Source organism: Dermacentor albipictus, chromosome 1, assembly GCF_038994185.2.
Source record: "Dermacentor albipictus isolate Rhodes 1998 colony chromosome 1, USDA_Dalb.pri_finalv2, whole genome shotgun sequence".
Lineage (NCBI taxonomy): Eukaryota > Metazoa > Arthropoda > Arachnida > Ixodida > Ixodidae > Dermacentor > Dermacentor albipictus.
Genome location: NC_091821.1, coordinates 426,352,931 through 426,372,168, shown reverse-complemented (window position 1 = coordinate 426,372,168; position 19,238 = coordinate 426,352,931).

Genomic DNA, 19,238 nt, shown 5'->3' with positions numbered 1-19,238 from the left:
TGCACCGTTCACTTCACTTTGCTGAGCGCTTGTAGTCTCAGCCTTACGGAGGTACGGGCCATTGAGAAGGTCACGTGTTTCTTCCTTTTTTTTTGCAGCACTCGAAGTGACGCCGCGTTTCTGTTCGTTGTATGCGTGATTCCAACAAATGTACGCATTGTACACCTAACTTTAATAAGTGCTTGTAGCCTCTGCATTACGAGAGGGATTAATTCGTAGCAATTTTTGCTTGCTTACGGAGTGTGAGCCATTGCGGAGGATGACAGTTTTTTGTATCATTGGACCGGACGACGTGTTTTTTTTTTTTCTTCGAGGCCGTCGGGAGTATGAGCTACTTAAGGCTGTCACCTTAAAAATTTGAACTATGTTCTACAATATGAAAACAATTTCCACGATATCAAACATCCACTGTTACCGTGAGAAGAGACTTTGTAAGCTAGAAACGGCACGAAAACAAAATACACGTGGTGAGGGCGACTCGAAGTTCTTGCACCAGCTCTCTTAAACTTCACAAATTATGATGCACCACCCTTCGATCTAATTTTTTCTTTAGTAATAATGATGGAGATCATTGTATTGTAAATAGCCAAGGACTAAGTCAACAAGTTTGAGAATATTCCTTCAGAGTCACAATGACCCTAGTACGAAAATTTGCTTCAAATTCCTTGACGTGCACTGAACTACCGGTTCTGGGGTTCTGGTGTGAAGTCCTGAAAATTGAACTTCATCTTTCAGTTTGCCTTCACGTCCTCACAATGAACCTATTGTTATGAAATAAAAGACAATAGAATTTCAAATATATATCACTTTACAGGGGTGTTTCTCTTCAGTGTCTCTGTAAGTCACATCACCAAGTATTCCTAGATCTACAAAATAGAGAAACACCATTTACTGGTGCTAGCCATAGCTGGGTGTGCCTGCGTGTATTCGTAAAGAGAAACTTTCTTTGCCTCTTCGCTGGGGCTCGGCAACGTGTAGTGGCTCTCACATGTAACGGCTCTGATGAAATACCAACAGGCCACTGCTGTAGTTGTTGCTGTGAAATGGAACTTCGTTATCATTATAAGCGGCCTTTGATTAAGAGAAGATGTAAAATTATTATATATCCTACATGTTTAAGCAATCCTGACAAAATCACATAGAGTACGAAAGGAGACGAAAATGTTTCACAAAAGGTTTTTTTTCTCTTCACTTTTAAGATCTTACGAACTCTCGACATGATAGCTTCTGCGACATCAGCGCTATGCATGATTACGTAATGTTTCTACTACCTGTCGCATGACAACTAGGATGTCAGATCAGTTAGGTTGCACTGGCAATCAATCACCTTTTGATATGAACGCAAGTGAATGACCCGGAATGAAATAATTATTGTGACAAGTTCTAGCGAGTAATGGTGATTATGTAAGGCGTACTATTTTTGTGAGAATGAGCGAATTCTCACTACACAGAAGGAGAAAGTGTTACATAATGCTAATCTAGAATGGTTTTGAATTCGGCGTTACCTAGAGGACTCCAGTCTGCTTGAGCACAGAAGACAAAATGAGATAGGAGAAAGAAGAGAGGTGGTCATTGCAGTTGGCGAGTATTAAGGAGGAAATACACAAGCATGCGTTGGTTCCTTCAGCTTTTACGTGCATACGCGTGCAAAGGCGGAACTAACTGTGAGTGTGAAGTATGGTTAACATCATTAGGAACTGCACACAACTTGCAAATCCAAAAGGCTTCATCAAATCTATTTGCTGCTCTCGAACTCCATGAGCCGCTACTATCGCAGATGAGCAGTACGCATTCATGTTCTGTTCTTCGTATTGCGTCACTGAATGGGTTCTAGAAGTGGCTCCCATACATAGGCTGTTTGCAGTGCAGATACTTAACAACAAGCGTCGCCAGCTCGCGAACAAACGTGCCCATTTAAATGCATCTGCATTGTGGTTATCGCTGGGTGAATTTTTCTTTAATATGCAAACTATTGCAATGTAAGATGAGCTTTTTTCTCGGAGATCAGGGGCGCTATAACGTAACTCTGTTCCAAGCTTTTCTATCCCAATTGTGCAATCAGCCCTCCACGAGTGGTTAAAAACTTTTTTTGGAACGTCTCCACTTCACCTGCCTGTCACGCGACATCACAAAACCCCAAAATCTCACCGCGTCAAAGTGACGTGTAAGCGTTAAAATGCATTAATATGCCGAACAAAACTGAATTTTCTTCTGAATAGCCACAGGCTGCCTCGTTCCGGAAGGAATAAAAACATGGCTGCCGCCGATCGCTCAGGCACTGGCTACTCGTACCTGCCGGACAGCATGGGTTTATTTGCATGTAATTTTCTAGCAGTTTCGGCACGTTTATGACATCGTCCTGCCAATTCTTTACTGAGGATCCGGTTTAGCGTCATTCCTAAATTTCCATTGCATGCCACCGCGATTTTCGACCAGCCACCGCAAGCTAAATAAGGGAAAGCGGATCAATCGCAGATGCTGGCACCACCCTCCTCAGCGTTTGCCTCCGTCATCCTTTTTTTTTGTCCTCCGTCTATGCATGCGCTGTAAGTGACGATTCATATCACCCTCTTCATCTGGTTATCGATTTTCAATGCAGTGGCTCGGCTCCATCGAATCACTCTCTACTTGAGCGTGCCCCTTGTTAGCCACTTAGATAAAACAAGGCGCTCAGTGTAGGCAATTCTAATCGTTTTTTCAAGCAAACAAAAGTGACCTCCTATGAACAAGGAGAGCGTTTGAATGTTCTGTTCAGAAAAACCTGCGGGTGACCACCCGATTCTTGCGTCAGCGGTTACGCAAGTTTGACGTCAGGAGATTGGAATAAAAACTTATTGGAATAGTTTTACGTTATAGGGCCCCTGGAATGAAAGAGAGGTAACCTTTCGTCCGAGGCCACCGGGATTGATGATTGTTCAATTTGCAACCTTCAAGAATGCTGAAGAAATACAGAAGCGTGTGCAGCCTGTTCGCTTTGTGATTGAACCACGGAGAAGGCAAACACACCCGATGTGTGGTCGTTGAAAAACCCCTATAGGTAACAACATTATTCCGGAGCCGTTCACTACGGACAATCATAAGCCTCAATGGACACTGGGCACCATCTTCTTAATCATCCTTCGCTCCGGTAGTGTATATGCTGTATTGCCGCATAAGCGTGTACTGCTAGAACACCTAACGGTGGTGAACAGCTGTTGCAGAAAAGGGGTGAAACGTGCAGACACGGATACGCGAGAAAAGTGCACAACACGAACGCCAACTATGAACTAAAGGAAGCACTGAGGCGAAAAAAGGACAAAAAACTTATATGCGCATGCTCATGAATGGTAGCACCAGTGTTATTCGGGCACACGTGGTGGTCCGCATGAGAGATAACTATTAAGGCATTCGATCTGTTCGTATAAAGTAATCGAAGGCTGACTCACGCATGCACTTTTACTATTATTGATATGCCATGCCTCGACCATAAGACGCGTATCCTCATTCTTATGCCTGTACAATATCGCGAATTCATCTAAATAAGGCGTGCAGTTACAATCTTGGCAATGTAAGGAAAGATTAGAAAGCGATCCACCGGTTAACTACCTTTTATGTTCCATTAGCCGCTGACTGATACACCGCCCCGTTTGCCCTACGTGGAAATGGCCACAGCTAAATGGAACTTTATATACCAGACCCATACGACAGTAAGTAAAATTGTTCTTCTTGATGTCGTTCACTGGACAGATATCTGTTCTTTTTTTTTTGCTTTCACCTGCTCCTTTTTCCTCGACACGACAGCGCATATCTTATCTAGCTTATAGGGAGCAGTGAAAACAAACAACATTAACACAATATCCACTTGCAACTTTTCAAGCTTGCGCGATGCTGAATGAATGTAAAGAATAGCCGCTACTCTTTTATTGCTATTACTACTTTCTTTAATCACGTCCGTCTCCTCGAAATGGACTTCTTTGAGCGTTCAGCCACAGTCACCACTGCTACGCTACGATAACCAGCTTCTAATAGGCGCCGGACCTGTGCTATAAAATTGGCGCTCATTTGGTGCATGTGTGATTCTATGAGAGAAGACTTAAGGCTAGACAAGGCAGTTCCGTTTTTTACCACTTTGGAATGCGGGCATTGAAAGTTTATACAGTAACTTCGAATATCTAGAAGAGTACTGCCAACACACGTGATTTTGTTCGAAAACCAAGGAAACGTCTAGGAGCTGTATTACGCATTTCTGAGGAAATTCCTTTGTAAACTTTAATTATCCTCCATTATGTTTAAATTGCTGACTTACTGAGGCAGCAGCGGCATCAAATTAGTTCTTATTGCAGAAAGTCAGGTAATAATCAGCGTGATGAAATAACTTAATAACAAAATCGCCTAAGGCCTTCTCTAAGCATCTGTCGATCTTGCTCAGGTAATTTATATTTCCAGTCAAAACTCAGATGCACTCATACAGTATTGCAATTAATAGTCGTCATGAAATATTTTGTATTATAGTACCGGTACTGTCAGGATACAATATAGTCATCGCTGCTTACCGACCACCTAAATGCGATCTTGCTTTTGTTCATGAACTGCACTCTGTGGTAAATTATTTAAATACCCAGTTTCCTGTCTCTAATTTCTTTCTCCGTGGAGGCTTCAACGTGCCTGATATAGACTGAATTAACCTGACAGCATCTTCACGGCCATCTAAAGGTTTCATGAACTCTCTCTTTTCTTCAACCTCACCCACATTACTAACACTCCGACTCGCGGAATTAACATCTTTGATGTTGTCATTGTATCACGAACCAGTGTCATTCAGCGACCTGCGTGTATAGATAGCCTCAATGACCACCATGCCTTCTTATTTAATCTGTTGATTCCGAGTGCTACGCATCGAATCCGAAAGAAGGTTATACGAGAATATTAGAATGACAACTTTCTGGCAATCATTTCTGGGCAAGAAAAGTTTTCCACTTCATTCTCGACGACCGCTTACACAAGAAGTGTTGAACAAAACTAGTCATTGTATGAACAGAAGATATTAAACAATAATCCATGAATACGTCCGCGTTGTGCATATTCGTTGTGACACCGGCCATCTTTGGTATACTAATACGCTCGGAAAGCTTTCGAAAAAGAAAAATCCGTCTATTCCCCTTAGCGAAAGACGACACCTCCGATATAAAATAGAATCGACATTTCACTTGTCCATGAGAATACAACAGCATGCTGAAAGAACATAAAAGAAAGTGTTATCTCTAGGATTTACTCAACATTATCCGAGATAACCCTAAAAAGTTTTGGAATATCATGAACCCAAAGAATTCATCGCATAACATTTCACTGACAAACACTGATGGGTCACGAGAACGCCCCTCAGCAACGTTCTGACCTAATGAATTCGACATTTCGTCGGTTTTTTACTAAGGAACCAACCGACAATACTCCTGTTTCACCTAGAGATACCTTCCCCAGATGCCACCGATTACAGTGACCGCTGAACGAATCCCGAGAATTATTAATTAGCTAAAAGCATCAAGCGCCCCCGGATCTCATAACGTCTCGGCGAAAATTCCCGAATCCACTGGTGTTATAACAAGCCACATGTTATCCATTATATTGGCTCAGTCACTTTCAGAATGCAGGATACCAGACTACTGGAAAATAGCCAATGTAACACAAGTATTCAAATCAGGTGAACGTTGTAATCCATCAAATTACCGCCCTATTTCGCTTACATGCATTGCCTGAAAAATTCTCGAGCACCTTATTTACTCGCACGTTTCAGTTCACCTTGAAAGTAATCGTTTCTTCTTTTAGAATCAACATGGCTTCAGACCTGGTCTGTCTTGCGAGACTGAGCTTTTCGAATTCATCACCGACCTACAAATAAACTTAGCCTCCTTGTTCCAAACTGAAATCATATACATCGATTTCTCTAAAGCCTGTGACCGCGTTGCCCATAAACGCCTATAAAATGAACTCTGTAATCTCAATCTTGAGCCCTTAACCCTCTCATGTGGTAAATCATTTTAATCCGATCGTTTACAGTTCAGAATGCTCGGTGATCATCACTCCGCCATGACTTCCCTCCATTAGGGATCTTTGATTGGCCCTCTACTCTTTGTCGTTTATTTAAATGGCTTGCCTTCAGGAATTTCACCATCCACTCATCTATTCACTGACGACTATATCATGTACCGCCGCATAACCACCACTAAAGACCATGAACTACTGGAAAATGATCTCTGTTTGATAGGACAGAGATAGTGTGCAGTAGTTTGCAATCTCTGATCGTTCGCACAGAGATCGAACAGAGCTCATGTGGGATGATGCAGACTAGTGCTGCTAAACGCAAAGTTTTGCGAGTATCGCGCGAGAAGTCTAACTCTGAATACGACTACTCATTAAATTCAGTGAACCTAGTGCATGTAGACAAATAAAAGTACCTTGACATCCTAATGAGTAGCAACTTAACGTGATCCAAACACATTCCTCAACTGGTGTCTAATGCATCAAGAAACTTGGTTACATTCGAAAAACGTTGTTTCTGTGCACACCCTCAGTCCGCCAAATAACATGTGTAACCTTCCGTTGCACTAAATTTGAATACGTGTCGTACATTTTGAGTTCTTATTAACCCATTAAAGACCAGCGTGACCATATGGTCACGGTAGTCTGCACAGTGGATTTCAATTAATTACGATTAACAAAACGGCACCAAAATCGCCTTTGACGTGCCGTTTGACAGATTAGAGTTCCCTTTATGGATACCAAGTGGCAGCAGCTGTCAGTCGTTTTGTGGGAGCCCCTCGCAAAGGAGGGAATAAGTGTTGCTCTGGGAGTAGCGTTGCCATGCATTGCTCCAAGGGGTAAGCGTGTTTTTTTTCACTACTTCTTTAAGCAATAGTTAGATATCCTTACCTCCGTATTGTTCTTTGAATATGTGACCTTCGATGAGTAGTTGTGAAGGATTAATGTTTGATTTATCCATGAACGAGCGTGTTATCTTGCGCGTTGCCATATGGTCACGCTGGGCCTTTAGGCTATCTAACTTTTTATTTATTTTTAACTGCATTCTCATCTCTTGCACGGCTGTTGGCGCGTTCTCGCAGTGGTTATTTCTTATTTTATTGTCTGAATAGGTTGATGTTGGAAGAAATTGCGAAGGAGTCGTAGAGGAACAGGATGACGTGTCAGTGATTTATATCGAGCCGCCAGAGGCTAGCACCTATTCGGGTGAAAACTCGATGAAGACTCAGGTGGGCTCATTGACATTCTAAGCAGGGCCGATGGACATTCTATTAGCCGGCGCTGAAACTGTTTTCTCTGACGGACGCCGCATTGGTGGATGCAACTCGGACGATGACGACGCCGGCGAGCGAGGTGACAGAATATCATAGGTTTCTTCTTCTGTAGTTGATCTGGCCATTCCGGCAAAATTATCCACTGCTTCTAAGTGGACGAAGGGTGATCTCCAGACAAGCCTTGGCATATTTCCCGACCCAAACTTTGCTGCTTACATGGACTTTTCACCTGTTGAGTTGTTCGATCTTTTTGACAACGCCGTACTCGATAGGGCATGTACTCGTATGTCGAGAAGACGCGAATCAAGGTGGCCCATCCAAACACTGTTGCTAAGTACAAGATTTATAGGAGGTACGGCCCAGATGGATGCAAATGCAGGCGCCTATAGGATTGCAATCCGTGGCAAAAAGTGGTGGTGGCCGATTTTCACTTCACTTTGTGATGTATCTATCAGCAACGCTTGGGCGCTAATTCGTAGCACAGGGTTCAACGCCACGCAGGTGGAATTCCGCAGGCAAATTGCACAAAGCTACCTGATACGATGGGACAATAAGCCTAGAGGACCTGGTCAACGCAGAATATCAAAGACTGGTGATGCCCTGACTGGTACGCGGTGTGACAAGGTGGCCCACTTTGTTGCACCGATACCTAATGGCAAGAGGTGGAGGTGTGCATGAGATAATTGCAACAGCGCGGTGCACACACAATACACAAAGTATGACGTCGGCATGTATATTCCAAAATTTAAACCATATCACACTAAATAAGTGCTCGACTATTCGCTATATATGTTTTTTGTGATGTTTCACGGCTTGAAATAAATGTTTTTAACTTCGCGTATTTTGCTGTAGCGTAAGGGCCCAGTGTGACCATATGGTCACGGGCTGTATTTCAAAAACTAACAAGGCAAGAGTAATAATTTCTTGAATGTGATTTATTAGTATAAATGTAAGTTAAGATATGACATTTATTTCAAGATAGCAAGAAAATAAAGAAACCGGTCCCTAATGGGTTAAACCTACCTAATTAAGCTACTGGGATCCGTGCAAAATTGTGCTGCTCGCTTCATAAAGCTTGCTCGTACCATTCGAGAACAACTACTATTCAAGCATCAATAGTATTATAGAGTCGCGCGAATTGCAATCTCTAGACGTCAAACGCAAGCTATCTCGACTCTGCTTATGGCATAAATTTTATTGTTGCTTTTTTAATTTGCATGGCTCTTACTACTACCTCCCGCCCGCCATTCACGTCATCTACTCAATTGTACGATAATCGAACGAATTTTTAGGTAAAATGACCGCATTTAACAGATCACTTCTTCCTGTAGCCATTGAGGAATGGAACAACTTACCTTGGTCGTTGCAGAGTGTTACCCGCTCAAATTCAAACCGCTAATAGCAAATCACTTTTGCTCAGAATCACGTTAATACTCTGACCATGCACCTGCCCCCTTCTCCACACACACACACACACACACACACACACACACACACACACACACACACACACACACACACACACACACACACACATATATATATATATATATATATATATATATATATATATATATATATATATATATATATATATATATTGTCACGCGCTAAGGCAAGAATAAGCAGCAGGATCAGCAGCCAGACACGAAAATGTCAGACACAAGGAGGACGGTTCACCAGCCGGCGCAAGATCCTTGACTTCGTCGTCTTCAATCACCGTTTTTGCTGGGCACGCAGCGCTGGCTCAAAACACCAGGTGGCAATATATATATATATATATATATACATATATACAGTCTAGCCCAGTTATAACGAAGCCACTTATAGCGAAATAGCGGTTCCGCAGGGATTTCAATTTCCAGTTCCCATTTTAGCATTTTCAGTAGATTTCGGGTCCGGTTTTACCGAAGTAAATATGAGCGCGTCAACGGATATAACGAAAGGAGTTAATACCAACCGAAAAATAATTTGTCAATCAAGACATTTTTGCGTCCTTCAGGCGATTTTTTCCGCGAAAATGAGAGCAAACTTCGGCTGACGGCGTCCTTTCGTGGCGTCGTCTGCTGTCCCGTGGAGCGAAAGGTTGCTTCACTGCATCGCAGGGCACGCTGGTCTCGTGTTGTGCCCCTAAGCCGGTGGCCTCCGCAGCGGCCATCGCAGCTGTTGATACGCTACGGATGTACCTCGGGAGTCCGGAGTTTGACCAGATCTTTGGTTCGCAGTTGGATGGTATGGAAGCCGCAATCCTGAACTCCGCACGTGCGAAACGTGTTCAGGGGATGCTGGACCACTTCTTTCAGTGGTAATGAATCGGTATGCCCATGTTTGCATTTTTTTTTCATAGTCCACATATTACGAGATAGCGGATATAGCGAAGTGATTTCCGATTCCCACCGGCTTCGTTATAACCGGGCTAGACTGTATATGACTTTTATAATTAATGTTACTTGTGAAGCATTCAGGTAATCAGTGTGTTGCCGTTCGAGCGTTCTGTGTACATACGTTTTCATACGTACATCCTGCGTTCTGCTATTCTTACTGATGCCTCCCCCCCCCCCCCTTTGTAATGCCTCTCAAGAGGCCTTTAAGGGTTTAATAAATGATGATCCCGAAGTCAAGTGTTGCCCGCTTCTATTGGAAATTATCTTGGTGAACATTTTGTGCAGCTGGAGAAAGCAAGCCAAGCAGCCTATAATTCTCCAATTATTGAACGCTTTCCTTCTCTTAGGTGAATATGTAGCGGCTACCGATGCTGCAATGCGGGGACGCTGAAGCCGGGGCTCTCAGAAGGTGCCTTGGTGCCGGCTGCGAAATTCGAGTAAAATAAAGATGGACAGCGATGCTCTATGCGCAAGCATGGCACAGGTAGTTCTGTTCTATATGGCCACTACGCTGGTCCTCTCGTTCTGGCGCTCGGCTGCGACCCCTCGACTCCCGACAAGTATATTGTTGGCGTGATTCCAGCGCTCTGGTGCCTTTCAAGTCGTGAGGCTATGGATATAAAGGGCCACAAACTTTTCAAGGAAACTATGTCCCCCGTCTTTGAATAAACGGACTGTTATTGAATCTTCTCCTATCGATTTTCGCCTGCTCATGTCTTGTAAGGCCCTTCTAAATTTATCGCTAGTTATAGAAAAACCTCTGTATGCTCTTCATCACTACTTAGTATGAAAATAGCGTAGTTGCTCTGGATACTGTACAGGTCCGTAAAGAATTATTCTGCTGCATTCACTTTAGCATCAAAATTGCTGTTGACATTACCCTGCTTATGTTTCAGAGCACACATTTTGCCTTGTCCTCTGCCAAGCTTTCTCCTCACTGACTTCATGCCGCGATTATTTTTTACTGTTTCCTCAATGTTTACCACGCTATAATTTCCAAGATCTTTTGCTTTCGTATTGTTTATCACTTTGGACAGTTCAGCAAATTCTATTTGATCTCTTGAGTGGGTCACTTTCGTGCTTCGTCATTTCCTTCACAGATGATGTGATAGTAGGGATACCTTACCTACTGGTTGCCTTGGTGCGTTACCTCGTGCTTCAATGAGTACTTCTCTAATCAGGCTAGTTACGATTTCATTAATTACCTCGATACCATCTTCATCTTTCTGTTCTAAAAACCTGCATATTTGTTTGAGTGCAGCTGCGTGAATTCGTCTGCTTTTACTCTTACTGCGTCAAGGTGGGCCTGTTTCTTCTTGACTAATCTTACTCTTTCTTTGTTCAAATTGAGAGAAATTCTAGAGCTCACTAACCTATGGTCACTGCTGTTTACCCTACATTACACTTATACATCCGGCACTAAGTTGGCATCTGCTGAAAGTACGAAATCTATTTATGTTTCTCGTTTCCTCATTAGGGCTTTTCCAGGGCCACTTCCCTTTAGTGCACTTCCTGAAGAAGGTACTCATTATTCGGATCGTATTCGTTTCCGGGAACACTACCAACATCGCTCCTCTAGTGTTCTTGGGATTTACGCAGTAGTTGCCAATTCCTTGCACCCCAGCCTGCTTTTTCCACAAATTTTGCATTGAAGTCTTCAAAGACTAGAGTATACCGAGTTTTCACTTTTCTCTTCGCTAATTGAACATCTTCACAAAACTGATCTTCTTAAAACCGTGATTTCAGTTTGGAGCATGGGCTTGTACTAAATTAATTTTATAGCTCCTATTCATCTTGATTACGACAAGTGCTGCCCCCTCATTAATGCTGTAGAATTCATCAATGTTGCCCACTGTGGCCTTATAGATTAGAGGTACTGCCCCGTATTCTGTTCTATCTGGAAGACCGTCGTAGCAGAGGACGTGGCCGTTGGTGAGCACAGTATACACCTCGCCAATTCTTTAAGCTTCACGCAGGCCACTAACACTCAGGCTACTAATATCTCAGGCTATTTCTGATAATTCCTTGAAGAGTCCTACTAAGCTATCCTCACTCGAGAGGGTTCACGTGTTGAACGTTGCCAGGTCCAAGATAACTTCGTAGTTGTTGGGGATGAGAGATCCAACGCCATGTACTGGGATCTATGATCCAAACCGTGCTCATAAGCTTGATCTCTTTTTCCTGGTTTCGCCATGCATATCACTGTATGGAAATTATTTCCCTCTGCTTCAGGTCTGAGATATCGATTACAGTGTCAGTCTCAGCCTGCTGCTGGAAAATTTGCTCCAGGCTGAAGCAATCTGCAAAGAGTTGATAGGGGAATTTGAGAGAGGTTGATTTATTGCGAGTTTGTTATTGGGGCACACATTAAGGCAAATCGAAGTACAATGCTTCAGATGCTCTGAAAGAATCGGAAGCTGTTAGCGCAAAGTCTGAAATCATGGGTTTCAAAAAATTAGGCAAACCATGTAGGAAAACTTGAGCCTGAGAGTTACTGACGCCGTCGCTTGTGCGACCTTGTCAAATTCATAATTTTAGGCGGAAAACGAGCAGCACCTTCATTATTACTGGTGCCCGCGAATGAGAAAGCTCCATAGCATTTCGTACTCCCATTGCATGTAACAAATTCGAGCATATTACCATTCGCTGTCTATATGTAATGAACGCCGGAGGTGCAGAGCTGCGGCTTGGTATCTGCATAAATACGCTGCGCGTTTTGACGCATGAACAGCTGATCAGTATCACCTGCACTACTACGCCGACCCTTCTTATCAATAAGGACGTAGATTACAATCACATCTGCTTCGGAACAACTGGCCCAGCCCATGACCCATTAGGTTCTCAAAGGTTTTCGTACTAAAAAGTATAATTTCTAATACTTAATTGAATATTGACGAATTGCGTGAGACAGATGAGATCAACTGCGCAGCGCACTTTCCTAGTGACAAAACAAGCACTCATACATACAATGTGTAGGAGAAATACGTAAATGCTGGAGGAAGTGATTACACCAGTAAGAATGTGCATTACCTTGAAAAAGTTGAAACACATATTTTAATCGAAAAAGTGAATATGTGAGTTACTCTGCGGGAACTATTAAAATAATATATAGCCGGCTGAAACCCACGATGTCAGTGCAAAACTGCAATAAAAGGATTTGGGAAAAGTATGTTTAACCACTTTGACAGCCAATCTATCAGGGTGACATGACAAGATATGCGGACAGCTGCTTTGGCGCTGTGCACAAGGATGCACCAATGTTCATGGCAGCAACAGCAGCGAGGGGGTAAGCGAGGAAAAAAATGATCGAATGCTTTTCCTTTCAGCTGCGCAAGCAGCAAGAAGGGCTTCGAGTGCTGACAGCAGCGATATAAATCAAAGTGGTTCTTTGAACTGGTGAGATAAAATGCAGAAGAAGAATGATCCCGCTGAGTACAATTAATAACGTGGAGAAAACTTCAACACGCACTGGCAGATTCATTTCAGTGTTACCTGGCCGTCTCCAAAAGAACCGAGATCCAGCGGTTGATTCCAGAGATGGCGGTATGGTCAATATGGCCTTTCCTAGTAATTACCTTAACGCTTGACACAGCTGCGTGCGCGAAATTCGAGTACTGCGGCAGAAAGCCTGGTGGGTCTCTTTTTCGTGTGCTTTTCTTTCAATTTAATGGATAAACAGAGTTGATTCTCTTTTGCCTTCTTTGATAGCAAATATTTCTTACGATATAGAAATTTGGTATATAAAAGATTTATGTAGCCTACTGCTTTTGGATTATTTCAATGCACTAATACGGCACTAGACACTAGGCACTTCAAGGCACTAGGCCCTTTGGGTAAGCCGTTTTAAGGTGTGATACGCTGTCCCTCGCCGCTCTTAGGCCAAAAAACGCTATTACGCTATTGAAAGAGGTAGGCACAAAGAAGGCGGCAGTTTTATGTACCCTCAGTTCTTAATTCACTATTCTAGAATAATATTGGTGCTGGTTCCAAGAATAAACATAAAATGAACTGAGGTGCACGTCTGAGTTACTCAAACAGTAAAGGTAAATATGTCTAATGCTATATGTTACGCTGTCTTTATAACTTATTCATACTGTGAAGTTTGGCGCGCAATTCTATTGTTTCCTCTTATCCAGTGTTTTGGTTATAACTTCGATGTACCATTTCACGATCATCGCTTTTCTTGTCCGCCCGGCTCAACTCGCCGTGGTTGCTTAGTGGCTGTGGTGTTCGACTGCTAAGCACGAGGTCACGGGATTGAATCCCGGCCTCAGGTGGTCAGAATTATTCCGGAGTTCCCCACTACGGCTTGCATAACAATCAGATCTTAGTTGCGGCAGGTAAGGCCCCTTAATTAATTCAGCTAAGCTCTGCATGTTGAGCCCTGTGCGGCTCTGGTAGGCCTGACTTGTGTATCTTTAAGTCTATTTATTGCAGTGTATTCTTTTTTTTTCATTCTCTTCTCATATTATTATTCGGTGCTGTAGCAGCTGGATCTTATCACCATTCGTTATTAACGTGCTATGTTGAAGCAGTGTTGTCTCAAAATAATTGTCTAATAAATCCACTTTGTAGTTAGAGTCGCTCTAAGCGCTTAATCGTTTTTAGCAGACAGGTAATTCTACCAAAATATTTAGCTAACCGACAATCGTAAATAATTATAACCAGCGACTCTTGGCTGTTTCACCATTCTGGTACAAGCTGGCTTCATTGGATATATTGTACATTAGTCAAAAAGTCAGCTTTTATGTATCGCAGAAAGTTATTCCGCTAATGGAAATTTCTAAATTCATAAATTCATCATAGCCTACAAGCGATAGAAAATCTAACGTGAGCGCTTTTATGCCCGCCCTTCGTCTGCTTCTGCGCCATTGGAATAACATAGATCGATAACTAGTGCATTACCACACTTTGGCTCAGTATATCTCTAATTCGTCGGGCTCTCCTAACTGCATCGTCGTCAAGCCATTGCCGCCATACAGTCGGAATGTTTTTGCTGGCTTTCCATTGTCGTCATGCCATGGTTGTCATAGAGCCTTTACATATGCCGCCCTCGTGTCATCGTCGTCATGCACCAGCAGTTACCCATTGTCCTTTTGCCGCTACCATCGCCGTCATGGTGACGTCATCATACACTCGTCGCCGTGCACCCGGTCTCATACCGGCATGGTTGTTTCGACGTCGTAATCGTAGATTTCTTATGCAGCCGGCGTCAAGCCGTCCACATACGCTTTGGCCGCGATACCATTGTGATCGTTGCGAAAACGTCATTCCGCTGTTATTATGTCGTCATCATCATACCGTCTTCGTCATTCCGTTTCGTCATTAAATCGTAGTCATGCTGTCGTCTTTCGATCGTGATTATGCCGCCGTTGTCATAGCATTGTCGTCAGTGCGTTGTCGTGAGACGGCCGCTGTTATCAATCCCTTGTCTTACCCTCGCCGTCCTGGCGTCTTGGTCATGCCATCGTTGTCCTATCAGAATCGTCATCTTGTTGTCTTCAGGCCACCATCGTGATACCGACTTTGTAATTCCGCGGACGTCATTCGTTCTTAGTAATTCCATGGTGGTCACTGCGCCGTTGTCAGGCCGTCATGCTGATGGCCGACCTTGGCAAGCGACGGCGTAGCAAAATTGGCCAATGCATTAGTGAATTTATTTTGTATACATCGAAGTAATAGAAATATCACAATGATTGAACGAATGCGCCCTTGGCAAAATAATGCAGTTAGGTTGCTTGAATGCATACCGCATAAGCATAGACAGTAATCATGAGATGGCTTCTGCCGTAATTTATTATTTGTCTCCGTTGAATAAAAAATTACTGACTCAACGCGCTTGTTGGAATTATTGTTATGAAGCATTTAAACGCATGAAATAAACGATATGCAAAGATGCCTAATGCGTGCAATTTTAGCTATGTCTAAGCAAGCGCGCGGAACTATTTGCATTCTTCTTCCAACTAATGATTTCTACCTCATTTCACGTTACAATAACACGCATACAGCTTATCCTACGCGGCACTGGGTTTTATAGCGCAGCAAATACATTCATGCCCCGTGAGGCAGGAAAAAGTAGTGGCATGGGTGGCATCACGTCAACTGCGCGACCGAATATTACAGATTTTCCGAGATCAAGATAATCGTTATTATAGTGTTTGCGAGGTCGGCCCGCTATTAAAGCATTTAGCTCTTTCGGAACTAACTGCGATTTTCGCCTAGTTGTTGCCGTGGTCTGCTGCTGAAGATGGTGCAGTCTAACGGGGTTTTCAAAGTCTATGCGGCACTTCAGGTGCCGGTTGTCTCACTTGTACGGGTAAGGCACGATGGCAAGGGAAGCACCAACTACAACACACAGTGCAACAAGTGCTCCATATCCACCTCCTGAAGCATGCTGGGCGCATTCTTGGGTAGTAACCGGGGTAGTCAGTTTCATACGCCCTGATTTTGCGTGATCCTGGGGCAGATTATACGATGTTTCAAGCTGCGGCACAGTTGACATTGTGAAGCGAATGGTTGCGCGAAACGTTTGCTTCGACAATGAGCCAAGGCTCCTTACCCTGCGCCCATGGTGCACCCATGGTGCGCACATGGTGATAACGTGTACCTGCTGTCGTCGAGCGAAATAAGTTAATGTATGTCGTTAAGCAGGCAAAACTACAGTTGCTTACATAGTAACTGAACGCTTACCTTAACTAATACGGCAGTAAGTTGCAGATACCTTTACCTATGTTCGCACGCGTGAGAACACTCTTGACCTACATTTTCAGACACATAACGGGAACACACCCGTCTGCCTAAAAAGGGAACGGCCTCCATGCATTTCGTCTGATGCCGTTTAGGAAGGCTAACTCTCTAAATAAAAAAGCCGATCTTCCGAAGCAAAGCCGATTACACTTAACCTAGCCGCTGTTGAGATTGAATTAAATACTTCAAAAAGTGACTGTAGCATGACGGCTCAAAACGGTGTGGCCTTCTCTGAGATAGAAGTACTTCTAAACAGCTCGTTGTCAGTTTAACTGGTGACCCCATCGCGTGTACTCATTCCTATTAATTTATGGTAGTGGCAGTCACAATAAGTAATGCCAGTAAATAAACAGCTCAGATGCTATCATTCCCGGCAAGAAATGTAAGCTAAACTGCAGCTCTAATGATGGCACTTACTACTACATATTCTAACAGAAATAATTATGTGGGACCATTTCAGCAAGCTTCGCGTTCCTGTTCATTGCAAGAATTCAATAGCTTTCTGTTTCTTTAACAGACTTCTGGCTCTTTGGTCACTTCTTCTCTTGATTATTTTTATAATAGAACACAATAAAAATGATGTATTAGCACGTTTTTGTTTTCAATAGCTAGGTCTCCTTTCTTGCTCTCTCGAGATGCTCAGCGTTTCAGCGAACACTTTCAATAAAATTGAGGAGGCATTCCACCCTGTGAAGGTGGATTATTACAAGAGAAGCTGTAGCACATCACACAGAATTAAACAAGGGTTAATGTACTTATTTTCATAATTTGGTTATGACAATGACGATAGCTTTCTGAGTAGTGTGATGTAGAAAAATTAGTTTGGTTACAATAATAGAAAAAATCTAGACACGATTGTCTTTGAGTATTTGAGTGAATTGTATTGGTGTGGCGCTTCAAAACAAACTTTTCTAGCTCAAACTGAGTGAAACATTTCTTGTCCGGTTTTCAAATGTCCACAATGAAGTCTCCAACGATGATTATTGGGGAGCCAGAGGAAACTAGCCACGAACATGATTGTAGCGCGGACAAAGAGAGAGTAGCTCATGCCTATACATGGCCGAGGCCGGTCGCACACCGGCAAGTTGTAACAACGTTTAATGGCTAAAATTTTTTTTTTGTCTAATGACACGCGGCCTTCCCATAGCATCTGCAGACCACAAAGGAAATGCGCTGCCCGGGGGTACCCATTGCTAACTGGGGTTTGAGCCATTGATGATGAAAGTTTTCGACTTGCCATTCTGTATGTTTTATGCTCGATTTGAAAGAATTTAAGCACTGTTCGCTTCACTTCGCTGAGTGCGTGTAGCTTCTGCCTTGAGCCATTGCAACTTTTTTGGCTAACGTGGGTATGAGTGATTATTGGGTTGCGAGCCATTGATGATGATTGTTTTTGTTGACGCGCACAAAAAATGCACCGTACCCTATCCAAATACAGTTTCGCTGTAACATTTTTTAGAACTGTGCTCACCTTCAATGAAATAACAGCGCACCATCAGCTGTCGAGGAGGACCTTCCCGCTCTCCCACGCTAAGCTCACTAGACCACAGTTATGGATATTCAGAATGCTTCAGACAGGGTCATTCCCCTCTAGAGGCAGACTGAGTCTTTATTCACCAGAGGTAGAGCTGCAATGTCCGGATTGTGGCGAATCGTACTGCTCGCTAGCGCACATACTCTGGCAATGCTCCGCGTTAAGCGGCACCGTGTTCAGCAAAGAAGATTGGCTGGACGCACTGCTTAGCTACGACCACCAGACCCACCTCCGGGCAGTCCAGAGAGCTCACGAAAGGCTGGAAACTCACGGGCTTCCCAAGAGTGGCTGGGGACCCACTAAACCAAGAGTGGCTGGGGAGAGGTCCCTCAGGACTCAATCAGGTAATTTCCTCCTTGCCTGTGACAGATAGCAAAATTATAGTACATGAGCCATTACTTGCAGAAAAAAATGGAACGCATAATCGACTACGGAAAAAAAATTTACTAATTAAATTTTATACTAATTACTTTATGGCACATATTGCAATTTAATATTTTTGCCAGGGAGTTCGCAAGGCGGATCCACTTGAAACGAATTCTCAGGATGACAGCAGTTTCGAGACATTCGTTCCCGAAGTTTGCGGTTAAATGCATTGGCATTCTAGTCAGATTCATTTGTGATTCAATGCACAAAACGCCGTTTTGTTGAGAAAGTGAGTGCAATGGGCAGTGCATTTTTACCGCAGGTTTGACGGAGCGTATTTCATAAATGGTGTCATGCGCACAATTCATTTCAAGTGGATATGCCCTCCAGTCCCACCGAGTAGAATTTGTAAATTGCAATATGTGCAACAAGGTAATTAGTTACATGAGGTAACCTAATTTTGCAATTTTGTTTTGTTAGTCAATTAGGCATTCCATTTTTTTGTGCAATTGATGTCCGCTTCTTGGATTATAGACCAGCTCATGGACTAGAATTGTGTTATCTGCCCCAGGCAATTTAAAAATTTGTGAAAGTGTTCACTGAAACACCCTGTATGTATGCTACATGCCATGCTATATGCCGTATTTTGTATTCGGATTATATGTCAAACGTTTGTATCATTTAAGTTGCTCATAACATTTTTGCGTCCTTCAAGAAGCTATTCCTCAAAATATTGAAAATCTACGCCCACAAGGAAATGTCATGAAATATTTAGCTCACAGCGCATGCCTTTTATCCTGAATTATGTAAGAGCATTAAATAATAAAAGTGCAAATAGTGTAAGCGCTCTGATCTGAAAGTGCTTTTCTTTTACTGGAGCGGCTCTGCTCATGCCATTGCACAGACAGCATAGTGGCC